At 46.0% G+C, this 14629-nt stretch overlaps 1 long non-coding RNA gene across 2 annotated transcripts; it reads right to left on the bottom strand.

Moving 5' to 3' along the window:
- Positions 1 to 72: 72 nt before the first annotated feature.
- LOC108503948 lies at positions 73 to 14378 on the bottom strand. 2 transcript variants are annotated; one of them, XR_001876935.1, is made up of 4 exons: positions 13492 to 14378; positions 7919 to 7997; positions 4592 to 4689; positions 73 to 621 (listed from the first exon to the last, which is right to left on the bottom strand). It is a non-coding gene; the product is annotated as an uncharacterized LOC108503948 (long non-coding RNA). The 2 variants fall into 2 exon arrangements; XR_001876934.1 differs by lacking the exon at positions 13492 to 14378 and adding an exon at positions 10410 to 11320.
- Positions 14379 to 14629: the final 251 nt, after the last annotated feature.

Here is a 14629-nt window from a genome sequence, read left to right as displayed (position 1 = left end):
CACATTTCTTACAGAAGCCCAGCATCAATTCCCTCATCAGCCGGACTGGAAATCTAACACAGAACTCCCCCAAGCTGCATTAAAAATGGGGTAACGGGAGATACAGTGTTCAACTGCCACATTTGGGTATCAGCAGCAAGGTGGGCACACCAGCACAGCACTACCTAAACTATCTTTGCCCCCCCAGCCTTGCTCTTGGCAAGGTGAAAAGCTGCTGCAGACGGTGCTGGTGTTTCAGGCTCTCTCTTCGGAAGGTGGTTATACGATCCACTGAGCCATGTCCTGGAGGAGAGTCTGCTTTTTTGCCACCCCTTTGAAACCAGAGAATCTCTTGTTTGTAATTCCATAAAGGATTTGTAAGCTGAAGGTGTTAAAAAAAATTTCTGGTGTGTTGGAGGTAACCTCAGCCTTCCATTGGGATATCGACAAAGTGCAGTCCCTCTGTGGCTTCTCAAGCACTTGGAGGGCAACATGGGTAAAATGAGACTTTGAGGCAGGATGTTTATCCTCTTCTCTCAGAGTGTTTGGTGTGATTTTTATCAGGGAATGAGGTTAATCAGACTGTCTTTCCTTTCTCCAGCTACAGCAGCATCTGCACAATATGCTCCGAATGTATTTGCCCTGTTAGGAATGGATGGAATGGGGTTTAGGTTGTGGTACATACTTTAGTGACCTGTACATGGTATGGTCAGTACCAATTCAGTCATTTTCCTGGATGCAAAGAGGGTAATTAAAAAAAAAAGTCCTTTTCAAATATGCCTTTTAACCTCAAAGAAGGGACCTGTGGAAGATGCTGGTCTGCTGTGGGAATGAAATTCATGTATTTGCATTAGCCTTGTATGTCTTGACTTCACCAAAAGGCAGACAACCCACAAATTATATATACACACAAAATGAAACAATTGTTATCTGGATTTAGATTTGAGAATGAACAGGATGTTAATGAGATAATGTCTAGGCATGACATGTTTTCACACCTTGGCACAAGAATGTATAATCATGTCTTCTACACTGCCTGTTTAAAAGGACAGACTCCAGTGATACCTTTTCAGTATTCCATACCTATTCATTTCTGTACTTGTATTAGGATTAGATTATTTATAATTCCAATGTTTCTTAGTGTAACTAAATTCTGATTTAATGCTTACAAATAAATGTAAAGCTTCAAAGACAATGAAAAAACAGGAAGCACTGGCAGAGGGAGGTAACTCAGCAAGGGCAACGCTGTTCCACTGGAAACTGTATCTGCTGCCTAAAATGGACTCGTTTGTGGTGCAGCCCAACACCACTTTCAGGTTTGGTTTGATCACCAAAGCGGGGATTTTTCAGCAGCAACTGCCACAACAGAAACCATTGCAGGGACGAAACAGGGAAGCAACATCCCTGCAGCCAGGCTTTAATTCATGCTGATGTGCAATTAGGGGAGGCTGTGATTGCAGGACCATGTGCCCGACCACATGCAAATCTCATTCCCACCGCAGCAGCCGCCTGACACGAGGCGGGTAATTGATGATCCGAGTTCTTATCACTCAGCAAACTGTTTGGGGAGGAGTTTATTCATATAAATAGCAGAAAAGAAAAGGAAGATCAGCTCCAAAGGGGTGGGTCACTTGTGAGATGGAGCAAATCTTCTCCTGGTAATACTCTCTGCTCCTGTAGCTCCCACTGGTGTTCCAAGAGCCCAGCCCCGCTGAGAGCACGGAACATGAGGCAGAAATTCTGTCTGAGCTGCATTTTTTCCCCTCCCCTGATCTTCAGAAAGGATTGAAAAAAATTGTGGCTGCTGCTAATCATTAATCACTCTGAAACCAAATCTGGCCTTGCAGAACTAACTGTGGCAGTCAGACCACTGGGGAAACTGGAGTGAGGAAGAAAGTGTTCAGATGGTTTCTAGATGTCTCTAATTTGGGGGTTCCTGTATTAAATTTGTGTGCTTATTTTTTAGTGCCTTAAATTACACTGTTGAGAAGCTTTTCTTTTTGCATCATCTGCATTTTCCTTTGGACAATTACATCTGAAATTAAATTTACCATTCCCTGCTCACCCCTAACTGTAATGATGTCCTTCTACTGCCTTGTCTGTCTGCTGATTCAGTCTGTTCCAGCAAGGAATGAATGAACCTGCATTGTGCTACCTAAACCAAGAGAAAAGTCCTGGCTGCAAAGCCTCCATGCTCACCACCAGCACTGAAGCCCCTTCACTGGGGCAGGCAGGGAACCTTCTAGAAAGCAGAAAGTCCCAGTATAAACTGGTGAATGCAAACCAAGGATGACAATCAGATGCTGAAATTTGTCTCTGAACCCTTGGGCTTTTTACACACTTTATGTCCTGTGATTCCTCTGTAAAAGTGTCACTTAATTGGAGCGTGAGGTTCCATTTGCTGATCCCCATCCAGGCTCCTGAAGGTGGGGGTAAAATCACCCAGGTGGTCAGTGATGCTGAGAAATGTCCATGATGCAGCCTGTGCATGGCATGGTCCTGTTTTGATCCCACATTTGCTGTCAGAGGGAAGGTGCTGGACCCTCAGGACAGGGGGCTCCAGGTCCTTCCAGACCCACCTTCGGGGCACATTCCTCACCTCCACACTCAGCTTCAGGCTCTTTCACTCTCTGAGGTTTTCAAAGTTGTGAAACCAAATCTTGGCAGCTGAGTTTTCCTGACACTAAAAACTCCTGAATCATATTTTTATACATCTTTTATGCATCTTTTTAGTTGCTCCTTTGGGTCTTTGCACTGGTGTAGTGTTGCATCAACCAGCAGTCGTTTGTGGCTGGCACCGGCAAGTGTGAAGGAAATGGAGAGGAACCCTTGTTTGGAGAGGAAATAAAGGTGAACAATCACATGGACCTTACAAACATGTTGGAACACAATAAAACACAAATAGTTTCAACTTTGGCAGTGAGGGAGTAGCATTGTTTAAACACAGACATTTAAAGACCATACAGATAATTTCCAGAGAGGAGAAGGACAATCCTGTGGTCTACTTTGCAGCTTGGACATGCCTAAGTCTAGCAGCAGCCCCTCCCTGTGTGTAGGACTGCCTTGCTTTTTGGTATCTGGCAGGTGAGTCGCTCCCTGCACTGGGCTGCCTGTGGGATTTTCCCAGCTGTAACTTTGAAGTTGGCTGTTTTGCCCGTTCTGTGATGTGGTGATGTATGTTTATAGTTTGTGAAGCACCTCGGGGTGAAAGGCCTTCTGTAAATGCTGTTATTCATCAAGAAATAACGGGGCCTGTCCTTTAACTGTGAGCTGGAACCGTTCCCAAACCCCACCACCACACTCAGCTGTTTATTATTTTTCCTAGAGCGGCGCCCAAGGATGAAATGGGAATGGGGGTGCCTTGTGCTGAATGCTGTGTGAATGGAAATGTCATCTTCTCACCAAACAGAGAGGAAAAGGCTGTGGGAAGGGAAGTGTTTTAAACGCTGTGCCTGAGAGTCTTTCTTTCTCAGCTCAGCAAAGATGATCAGAGGCCAGAAAGTCTCCACATTTTTCCTCAGACTGAACCTAAAAGTGGGGCCCTACAAGCACAACCCCATCCGAGCAGCTGGACAACCCTTTCCACTGATGATGGCAGAGACTCATCCCGGGGGCAGTTCACCCAAGCAGGCTCAGACACCAAATTTGAGATGAACCACATCCTTCCTGAACCTGCTTCTCTCCCCTGACTGAAAAAGCAAATCACAAACCAAATCCAGATGTAGGCACTCACAGGCGATTTGCAGGTTGGGATGAGAGGAACACCCAGGGAGAGAGACTGGATGATCCCTGTGGACAAACACCACTCAGTACAAATGGAAAGGTCCCTCGAGATACCTTGCCCCAACTTTGGGGCTGAGCCACACACCGATCGATCTCCAGCACTGTCCCCTTTTCCTTTCCTTTTCAGGAGATGAAGGAATCAAAGAAGATATGAACCCTCCCAGCCAGAAGGAGTAGTGGAATGGTTGGGAGTGTGTACATCCAACCAGAGTGGGACAAGTAGAAACACTGCAGTGAATTAGATGTTGTATGTCTGACAAGAGACCAGTCAAAGCTGCAACAAACCTCCATTTATGCCCCTGGGAATGTAACATGTCTTATAGGATGCCAAGGACAGTATTCATGTTAAAAACAAATAAAAAAAGGTCTTCTGTGTGAAATTCATACTGAATGTGTTAGTGCCTCACAGAGGGATTTGGACTGTCTTAGGATTTTGGGCTGTGGATATCTCAGGGCAATTTGTAGCCTTGGTAAATGTGCACCTGCTTAAAACTGTGACAGATCATTATGGGTCTAATGCAGATGATTAGGTAAAATCCAGCTTCCAGAGCCTGCACTTTGGGGCTGGAACTTGTGCATGAACAGAAGTGCCTGTGGCTTCCCTGCTTCCTGGCTCCTACTGACTCAGAAAGGTTTCAGCAGAGCCTCTCCTCCTTTTGGCATTTTAACATCCATTTTTGGCAGGGCTCCACCGTATCAGTGGTGTATAAAAATACAAAATAAACCAAACCTAACAGAAGGAAATAATTTTGAACAGCAAAAGAGGCCCTCCCCATGAAAACACTGGGAGGGACACCTTGTTTAAAGATCTCACCTTCAACTCTCTTACCTGGTCCTGCTGCCCATTCATTTGGGTTTCACACACATCCAAGCCTCTTCACTAAATTGAGACCAATTTCTTTGGAGTTGAGCCCAGGCTCTTAGAAGCTGGTTGGAAAAAATGAAGATATTAGATAGGTATTAAATATTAGGAAGAAATTCTTTACTCAGAAGGAGGTGAAGCACAAGAACACGTTTCCCATAGAGGTTATGGCTGCCCCATCCCTGGAAACGTTCAAGGCCAGGTTGGACAGGGCTCTGAGCAACCTGATCTAGTTGATGTCCCTGCTCACTGCAAGGGGGTTGGACTGGATGAACTTTAAAAGTCTCTTCCAACTCAGCCTGTTTCATGATTCTGTGAACTGGAGTGAGATTTTAACTCTTCCTGGGTTGGTCAATGTTTTTTTCTGCCAAGGGGGAACCACTCCCCACCACGGAGAGGAATCCCAGTACACAGTGCAGTGCTGGTTTGAACTGGTCCCAGTCTCTTCTTGCTGAGGTTATGAAGAGTGTTTTCAGAGACTTTGAGGAAGTTTTGGTTATTTTAGGAATGGCTGCCTCCTACTCTTGGAGCAATTACTGCTATGCCTCCTCCCTGGCCTGTTTACATCTGCCTGGACCAAAAAGCTGTCATTAATAAAGTGGTATTTTGTACCACCATGTGTGTCTTTCCTCCTCTAAATCCTGTGGACCTGCCAGTGCTCAGCTTTGTGAGCAAACACCACTGCACCAGGTGTATCACCAGGCACAGCCTTGCCTTGTTACCCACTAGCTTTGCAGCACTAAAATTTGTTGCATCAGTACAAAGTGACATTACCTTATTTTCCCACCATAGTAATTTATTCTTGGGACTTGGTGCTGATATTTAAAACACCCAACAACCCAATGTAAACACACGCTCTGACTCAGTCCTGCTGTACTTTAAAAGACACAACCTATAAACATCCCTTCCTGCTGAGGCCCAAACAAAGGCAGAGGGCTTTCCTCCAAGCAGGAGCTGCAAGGTTGGCTTTGAACATCTTCTGCTGATACTGCAGAGTCCCCTGCAGCTCCCTGCTTTTATCCTATTTCTTCCATGAATTTTATTTATTACTCCCCAGATGTCTGACTGACAATGTTTAATAGCACTCCTCCATCATGCTGCCTGGTGTAGCAGGGCAGAGGCAGTGGTTTGCCTAAGAGCACCTTCCAAAATGCCACTGGCAGATTTGTTTTATCCATCGAGGCAGATCACAGGCCCAAGCAAATTGTTTAATTTCCGGTGGCTGTATGAACACTTTCCTCCTTCATTCTTCATGCTTCTGACAATGGCAGGAATTGAAAATGTTTGTTAACTAAAAGAAATCTGATACAGTTGCCAAAATGGAGTGAGGGGAGGCTGATTTGTATGACTGAAGCATTTAAACTGCTGAGTACAACGTGTGTGTGAACAGCAGTGTGTGCCCAAGGGAAAAGGCAGAGGGGAAAAGAGACCGTGACCCGTTTAGCTGTTAAATACAGAGATATTAAAGCTCTGACTATAGAAGTTGGGAGGTATAGAGAGAGGTGAGTGTGTGGTGCCTGTAAAGGGGATTACAGACCATGGGTTCACATTAAGAGGTGAGCTGCTTCTGGAGCTTTTATCCGTAATAAATGGAAAGAAATACCAGGTAATGGGAGACTTCAATCATAAAGATGTATGCTGGGAGTCTCATATAACCAGAAATAAATCTCTTTGAAGTTTCTCAAATGATGTGTGATCATTTTCTAGCCCAGGAGATATTACACCCAACACGAGATAACAGTATTTCAGATTCCATCCTGACAGATTGGTCTGTGTGTTGGAAGCTGACAGTGTCTGAGGAGCATATGGCTGGGACTCGGATTCAATAGAGGCAGGAGAGAGGATAGAGGATGGACCAGCACAGTAATGAATATATTGGGTAGCTCCAAAGGGATAATTTCCCAGGACTGAAGCAGCATAAAAAGAATGAAAGCTGGGCTTTCTATAAGAGGATTTTACCAGCTGACCAACCACCTTGATTTCACAGTGATGTGAGAGGGCAATTTCCATTAAAATCCATCCTGCTAAAAAGGGAGAATGTCACTCACTGCAAGACACACAACTTAATAAACTGATTTGAGCAAATAAAATCTACCTTAAAGTGGAGGGTTGCAAAGCTGTGCTGTCCCCCCACTGCCAGGGCAAGCTGGGGGGTAGCCTGGAGGGGAATTTTGGCCTTTGGTGGTTGAAGCGCTGCAATCCCATTGTGTGTTCAGGTTTAGAAAATGTTGGAGGCTGGGCTGAGCTGGTGTTGGTGGGAGGGAGAAGCTGGAGACAACCCAAGGACTACCAAAAATATTTTGTAGCCAGATGTAGGAGCTCTGTCTGTTGGGTTTATCCAAAGAAGACCAAGGGGTGACGTGGTGCCTGTGCCTGTGGGCTTTGTGGGGGAAGCACCAGGTCACTGGGTTGAGAGCAGAGCTAGAGGAGGAGGCTGTGCTATGTGCTGTCAGAATTGAGCTGGTGGTTCTTCCTGCCTTTAAAAAACCTCTGAATCTGCAAGAAGCTGGTAAGGACACTGGTGATATTTGATTATACAAGTGGTGTTCCACACCATTTTCTGGAATGATGCAGCATTGTCTGTCACAGGCAGCAGACTCAGCGGGGTGCTGGGAAGGCTGGTCCCTGCAAGATACACTTGGGGAACAGTGTTCTCTGCTTTTGGATGGAGCCTCATGAGCTATCAACCCCAGGCTTGAGCCAGTAGATGGGAACTTTAGGTCCTGGAGTCCTGGCATGCTAGCAGGAGAATCGGAAAAATAAGTTCAAAATCAGAATTACTGTGAAACGGCAAAATATTGTGGAAAAGGCCGAAGGTTTCATGCAAAGCTGACTTTAGCTATGCCAATACATTCCCCTCAGGGGACCCATCTCCTCCTCTTGCAACAGGCAAGTCACTACCTTCTCATGTGTCCATTGCCTTGGCTGCAATACAGTATTTCACAGAGCATATTGGCACCTCCAGTGCAGAACAGCTCTTTAAGTGCTTGCTGTTACAATTATATTATGATTCCAAAGCAGGAGAAAGTAGTTTCTTTCCCTTTGCACCAATAATTGAGCTTATCTAGAATGACAAATTGATGGGCTCTGGAAAGAGAGCAGGAGTGATGTCTAAACTGGCCTGAAATTCAGTCAACAGCTTGTAGCATCTCTGAGAAGCCTCTGAGTACTTGTTACTGTGTCTTCTGTCTTCAAAATCATGAAGGAAATCAAAGACAGAAATCTGTGAAGTCTTTGCAAGTGGTCAGATGACTTTATTTCTCAGAAGTTCTCTGGTAACCAAAGCTTTCCTACCTTTTTCCCCCCAAACTGCAGCCCTCTTCTTGAACTCACATATGAGACTGGATAACCTGTCTCTTATTGCAGTGCTTTCCTGGGGAAAGAAGGGATAAAAAGACACTTAGGATCTATCTGGCATTTCAGAAGGACCGTGTCCCAGTGGGTTGACAGGTCTATTTCAGCAGAAAACTGGAAGAGCCTTGACCTTGCTGAAACTCATCCATCTGCAGAGCTCTGTTCCTGCAGGTGTAGGAATCAGACCCCCAGTAAGACCTTCTGTGCTTACAAATCCCTCATGGTCCTCGTGCAGAAGGGCCACTGTGGTGAGGGGCGATGAAATCCTTGTTCCCAGCCCTTCTGCAGCTGCCCTGGATTTGAGAGAGAGGAAAGAGCCCCAAAAGACTGAAAACACCATGAAGTGCAGCGGGGAAATAACTCACAGAAAAAGCTCAGCTGTGGCTGTGAGATTTAATCTGTTTGAACTGCCAAACATGTCCAAACTCACTTTTTTTGGCCCAATACCACTTTTTTTTTTATTTCTAACTTGAGAAGGGCACAGGGACTCTTTGTATGTATTAAGTATTATGAAAGTAGAAATAAAAAGGAGAAGAAAGACCCTTTCAGCTCCCTGTGGCTAATCAGGTATTCACCTTGAGCAAGTACTAATGAAACCAGCACCACATCAAAGGGGAAGCTGGCTCTCCAGTCGAGAAGGTTATTAAAAAATTGAAGAGTACCAGGCAGCCCCCAACCAGCATCAGTGACTGCACTTCCCATTCTGTTTTGTACAGAAAAATGCAGCCCTGTGCTTGTCCTCTCAGCTGCCACCTGCTCAGGGGTTATGGCCATCAAAAAGAGGCACTGGGGGAACTGTCCTTGCAGGCAGGGAGGGTTTTGTGTTCAGGGACTGGGTATTTCTATTCCATTCTTCACATGGTTGAGTTACCAGAAGGTACTAATGCGAGCCAAACCCACCAGGTGCTGACTTGATTTTTGATGTAATGGCAATAGCAAACTCTTTTCTGTCACAAAAGTTAAAATATGTTAAATATTCTGAACTAGGAAAGAAACCAAAACATCCCAATTGGGAACATAGCAGAAGAAAAATACACATAATTTTGTGATAGCAATTCACTGGGAATGGGACGCTTCCAGTTTGGCCCCCAGCTGTACACAAGTATAAAGGGTGAAGAGGGAGTCCCAAACTGGGATGGAGCTATTCCAGTGCTTGTAGGTGGCTTTGCTGCCACAAAATGGGTGTTTATATCAAATAGTGCCGCAGGTGAGGACCCCAACCTGCCTCTTTTCCAGAGGCAAAGACAGGGCATCTCCATATCCCTCCATCCTAAACTGCAGGATCATGCTCCAGACCTGTTCTTTTGATGACAAGACCATTGAGATTTCTTACTGTATGGGCATAAAGGAATCTTTTTTCCTCCCATCCCAGAGGGATTTTCCACTCGACTTCGACAGCATAAACACTTACCTGCATGCTTGTACACTTGCAGATGGGGGTAAGAATTTTTCTCACAATAAAGACTTAAAATCCTTCATTTTTCTACTGTTTTGGACTCCTGTTACCTGACATGAGGCCCTTTGAGTGCAAGCTGAAAGCATCCAGGGATTTATCTACAAATTATGGCACAGCCACCCGCAGCTAAAGTGATGCCTAACGTTGGGCTATTCCTTCAGCCAAAAACTCCCCTCTAGGTCATCAACAACCAGATTTCAGAGTAAGCTGATGCCATATGAATCCACAAGAATCTGCTCCAGTGCACATCTGAATCACGTGATCTCACAAAATGACAGAATTGAAGCAGCCAAACACCTCTCAGCTCCTAAACAAACCCTCTGACATTGCTGTTTTAAAGGGACAAGTTCTGTATCTGTGGAGAGAATTGGGGTTGTTCAGCCTGGAGAAGAGAAGGCTCTGGGGAGGCCTTATTGACCCTTCCAGTACCTGAAAAAGCTGGAGAGGGATTTTGGACAAGGGCATGGAGTGACAGGGCAAGAGGAAGTGGTTTAAGCCAAACCCATTACTAAGCCACCACTGGGGAAGATGTGTGTTGCCACATGAGTTCAGAAGGAGGTAAAAAGAACATGGTAAGAAAGTGGGAGCTCTACTGTAACTGGGGAGGCAGAGAGAAGTGCCTTGCAATGCTGTTTGCAAGGAGAAATGCCTTTGGCTCTTGCTGAACTCCCACCATGGAAGATTCCAGGGACTGAAATGATAGTCTGAGAGTGTGAAGTCCCTCCCAAGTTACACAGCAGGAGATGTCTCTGGTTGTGGTGGCTGGTTTGGGGGTTCTGCTCACTACTATTTCATGAAAATGTCTGTGCCTGTGAAAGGGAGGCAGGAAGGCTCCAGAGCAGCAAGAGGAGGCACCAGGGACCACCTTTGGGATGGACCAGACAGAATTTCCAACAAAAAAGGCATTTTGGTACTGAGTGACAGGGAGGAAATAAAAATAGAGAGAGCGATGGCAACCTCCCATTTTTGTCTCACCTTGCCATGGAAGATAGGAGTTTAACTCCACAAATACACTGGATCGTGCCAGTTTTACCTGGCTCCATCATCAGTTTCTTTTCCTGAGCTTCAATAACCATGTGGTTTGTATGAGCTGAGCATTAGCTCACTTCAGTCTCCCCACGGTGTTGTGGTTTACGTGGTTCACTGATTTCCCAGAATCTGGCTGAGGTGCAGATATGCTGATGTTCCTGACCAGGAATAAACCAGGCCAACGTGCTGCAAAGCAGTTAATGTATTCATCCACTCAGTATCCAGTGAGGTAGACAAATGGGTTTTCCATGTTAAAGAGGGGCTGTGGAGTCCAAAGGGGAAAAAAAAAAAGTGTTATTGAGTGGTACAGAACTGCACACAGAATATATATTTGTGCATTTCTGTATGTGTGAGTTTTCCTAAATTGATGGATTTGGCTCAGAAAATGTTGTTTAAAAAATCCCCACTCAGTCAGGAAGTCTAAAATTGTGGCTTAAAAATTACTTTTAAGCAGAGGAGTCAGATTAGAGCAGTGGAGGGAGTCCCTCAGCCCAGGGCTGGCACGGGCCTTGGTGGAGGCGGCCTCTCTGCAGCACGAGGGGCTGAATCCCAGTGGTCTGAGAGCACTGTGAACCCCATCCTGCAGGAGATCCTATAATTCCTTCCCCCCTGGGCTTGGTGAATCAGTTCCCACAGGCTGTGCAGAGTCTCACCCAGGAAAACAGGACCAGCACAACCCATGACACTGACCTCACCGGGGGTTAAGGAAGGAGCCCTGACCTCAAGCGTCCTTTCCCCAGCTGTGAGACCTGCCTTTGTTTGAGACCTTTATTGTTCAAGTCCTGCAGAAGAATAGGCTGTCGCCAGGAGCAAGAAGAAGAAAATTGCCACACAGGCAAAAACCATCCTCGTGTCCTTTTTCCAATAGAACTGGAATTTTTTTGACTGCCTGGTTTCAATAAAAAGCCCAGAAAGGAAGAATTGAAGGGGGCATTGCTTTTCATGGAATGCCAGCAAATAATTGCAAAAAGTTGCTTGTTTTCAAAGAATTGCATGACTGGGGACAATGCAGGGTGCCCAGGGCTGCGCAGACACGCCACATTTGCACCAATCCTGGGTTGAATTCTGCTGCTTAACTCTTCTCCTTGAAAACTCCTGATCTGGGAATTTATTTTCATCTCTTAAAGCTTCTCCTGCTGCTGGCTCTAGCAAGGACATGGAGAGTGGAAGCATTAGATACTGCTCGGCTGCTCAAGGGAGTGTTGAGCCACAGTGGTATTTCTGTATGAAGACTGATCCTGGTGCTTGACACATCACAGAGGCATTGGGGCCAGTGCTGATTCCCTTTGGCCACTGGAAGGTGATGCTGTGTTTGGGGTGGAATTGCACCAGCAAATCTCCACTTCCACTTCAAATGTCACCCAAGTTGGGCACTTTCTGTCTCTAACAGCCCCAAAATAACCCCAAGACAAAACATTGCCAAAACATTACAGAAAGTCTTGAATTTATGACTGTAAAAGTACCAGGCATACAGATCAATGTTATACATAAATCATATTGAGGTTTTTTCTCATGATTTACCCTTTTTTTCCAGGGAGCACTGTTTGTTTTGTATTTATCTGCTGTATTTGTAAAAGGTTAAAGCATTCTGGGTTTTGTAGTCACTGTCACTCAACTAGCAAGCCCCTCAAACTTTTCTGCCTTGCACCCCATGGTAGCTCTTACCAAATTCCATTTCCATGTCTATTCATGCCACAGAAAGTATCACACCTGCTGGCCTCTGGAAGGTGTTGGTCATGGTGTTAAGGAGCTTAGATTCCTCAATGTAGGATTTTTTGGTTTGGTTTTTTTTTTTTTTCATTTCAAATGCCACTCTTTTGGACCTCTTAGTCCAGACTTTACAAGCTATAGACAATGTGCTGACACCAGAAGCATTGGTGTGGATTTTTGCCACTGAAATTATTCTGGTAGCAGGTCCCATGACACTGGCAGTGCCAGGACAAGGCAGGATGTTGGACCCCACATCCCACAGTGTGTCCTGCAGGATGCCCTTGCATAAACGTATGATATGGTTTGAAGCTGGCTCCCTGCCAAGTCTCCAAACCTTACCACAAGAAGTACCCCCCCCGCCCCAAACCTCAGGGAGAAGAGGGAAAAAACAACCAAGAAAACCGAAAAGAGAGAGAGACAGCTAAAGCAATATATATACAAATATATTTACACTTATGTTACAGTTACATACAATTAAAATATATATACAATTTTCACAAGGGAAAAGGAAGGGGGAAGGGAAAAGGAACAAAACCAAAATAAAATATATATATATCCTGATTAGTAGCCCAATATCTAGCAACTAAAAGAATTAGCAAAGAAATATCTCACTACTCTCCTTGGGACAACCGAGAGTCGCTCTGGAACGATCGCCGGCAACCTCCGTCTCCCAAGGTCGACAAGGCCTAACCAGGCCTCACTCCCCAACACGGCAGACCCGACACCAGGGAACCTGCACCTCCAAGCTGCCGGAAGGAAAGAGAGCGAAGGCCTTTCCTCCTTTCTTCTTATAGCCTGGCTTACGTAAAAATCGTAGGGAATACTGGATAAATCTGGGCCCTTCCTTGGTTACAAACTGGTCACCAAGGAAGGCCCAGACCAAACTACCACAACATATGAAAAAATTCTGGAGGAATTTTTCATCAAATCTCTCTGTTTCATCCAACAGCAGCTCTGTTTTTGTGTTGTTCTTCTAGTTTGCTACAGAGGCGTCGATGTGGAGTGACCGTCTGAGAATCGTCTGCATTATAATCCCAGGAGAACACAGTTTCTTCTCAGCAGGATCAGATGGGAGGGTCCTGAGGGCAGTGACAGGAGAGCCTACAAATACCACAGGCATTTTCCCCAGTTTGGGGCCAGATGGGGTAATGCAACACCCTCAGTGCCAGTGCAGCTCTTCTTCCTCTGAGTTCAAAAAGCTTTGTCAAAAACCCCGGAAAAACTTTGCAGAGGTAGAGGAACAGAGAGCAGAGGGATTGCTGCTGGGGGCCTGCAAAACTGCTGTTCCCACTTGGTGAGGAATTGCAACAAAACATACCAAAGTCAGTTGTTTTGAGGAATCTGTAGCCACAGGTGCCATTCCAGCTTTCCCACCCACGGCTTGTGGTTTCCCACCCATGATTCCATCATGAACCACCCTACAAAGCACACCCTCTCTTTAGAACAGCACAGGGGGAGTGGGAGGAAGACTCCTGCTGTGTACCCTGGACCACAGATAAATAGAGATTATAATAATAGTGATAAATTGTGATAATAACAGTGATAAATGGCAAAGAAACTGGGCCAGGGGTAGGTGGTAAAAGGCAGCAGAAGATAACTCTGTGCTTGGCCTTTCCCACCCTGGACACAGAGGAATGTGGAAAGCCTTGAAGGCAGCACTGCTTCATCCACCACTCACAATGTGCAGCCTCTGGGTGTTTTTAACCTCCCTCCTCAGGAAGGGGAGGGCAGATTGTAGGAGCTGGGGTGGAATATTCAGGATAACAAATTGCTGAGCTTCTCAGAGGCAATCGTGGGCTCATAGAGAAAAAGAAGACGACACATGAGGGAGGTTTGTGACTGGCTGGACCTCGTCCTGCTGCGCTCCCAAAAACTCTGACTCCAGGGAATGGCGTGGGAAGGTGTCCTGCCGTAACGGGAGAAATAAGACAGCTCTGCCTTGAAATGTCTGGGCAGAGATTAAATGCGACTTGCTGGAAGAAGAAATCGCTGTGATATTGTGCCAACGGGCCGCAGAGCTGTTCGTGTTCGGATGGATTCTCCCTGGGAGCGGCAGGGGCCCCGCGCCTGCCAATTAGTGAGTTTGGGGAATGCATCCCGCGCTCCTCCCCGCTCCTGCAGCAACGCAGCTCCCTGTGCCGCTGCCCCTCCTGGGGCTGGAGCGTGTTCTGTTCTTCCAGGGGCCGGGAACTCATCGCTCCATTTTTTTTGTAACATGATTTTCTTAGTTCAAAGCAACCAGTGCTTGTTTTAATTAACGAATATGTTTCTCTTTTCTTGCTTCCTGGCTCCCTGCCTGCTCCTGCGTTTTCGTGCCTCGAGAATAAAATGTTTCATTCAAAACAGAATCCTCTTTGTCCCTGTATGGCCGCTGCTCGGAGAGGTGAGGGAGCTGGGGAGGCGGCAGCAGTTTCGATTTTGGGGGGTGGAGGAGCAGGGAGGGAGAAATGGGCCGG

The sequence above is a fragment of the Lepidothrix coronata genome, unplaced genomic scaffold, assembly GCF_001604755.1.
Source record: "Lepidothrix coronata isolate B3197 unplaced genomic scaffold, Lepidothrix_coronata-1.0 Scaffold148, whole genome shotgun sequence".
Lineage (NCBI taxonomy): Eukaryota > Metazoa > Chordata > Aves > Passeriformes > Pipridae > Lepidothrix > Lepidothrix coronata.
The sequence above is the reverse complement of the archived record's forward strand: the minus strand, read 5'-3'. Positions and strand labels throughout refer to the sequence as shown.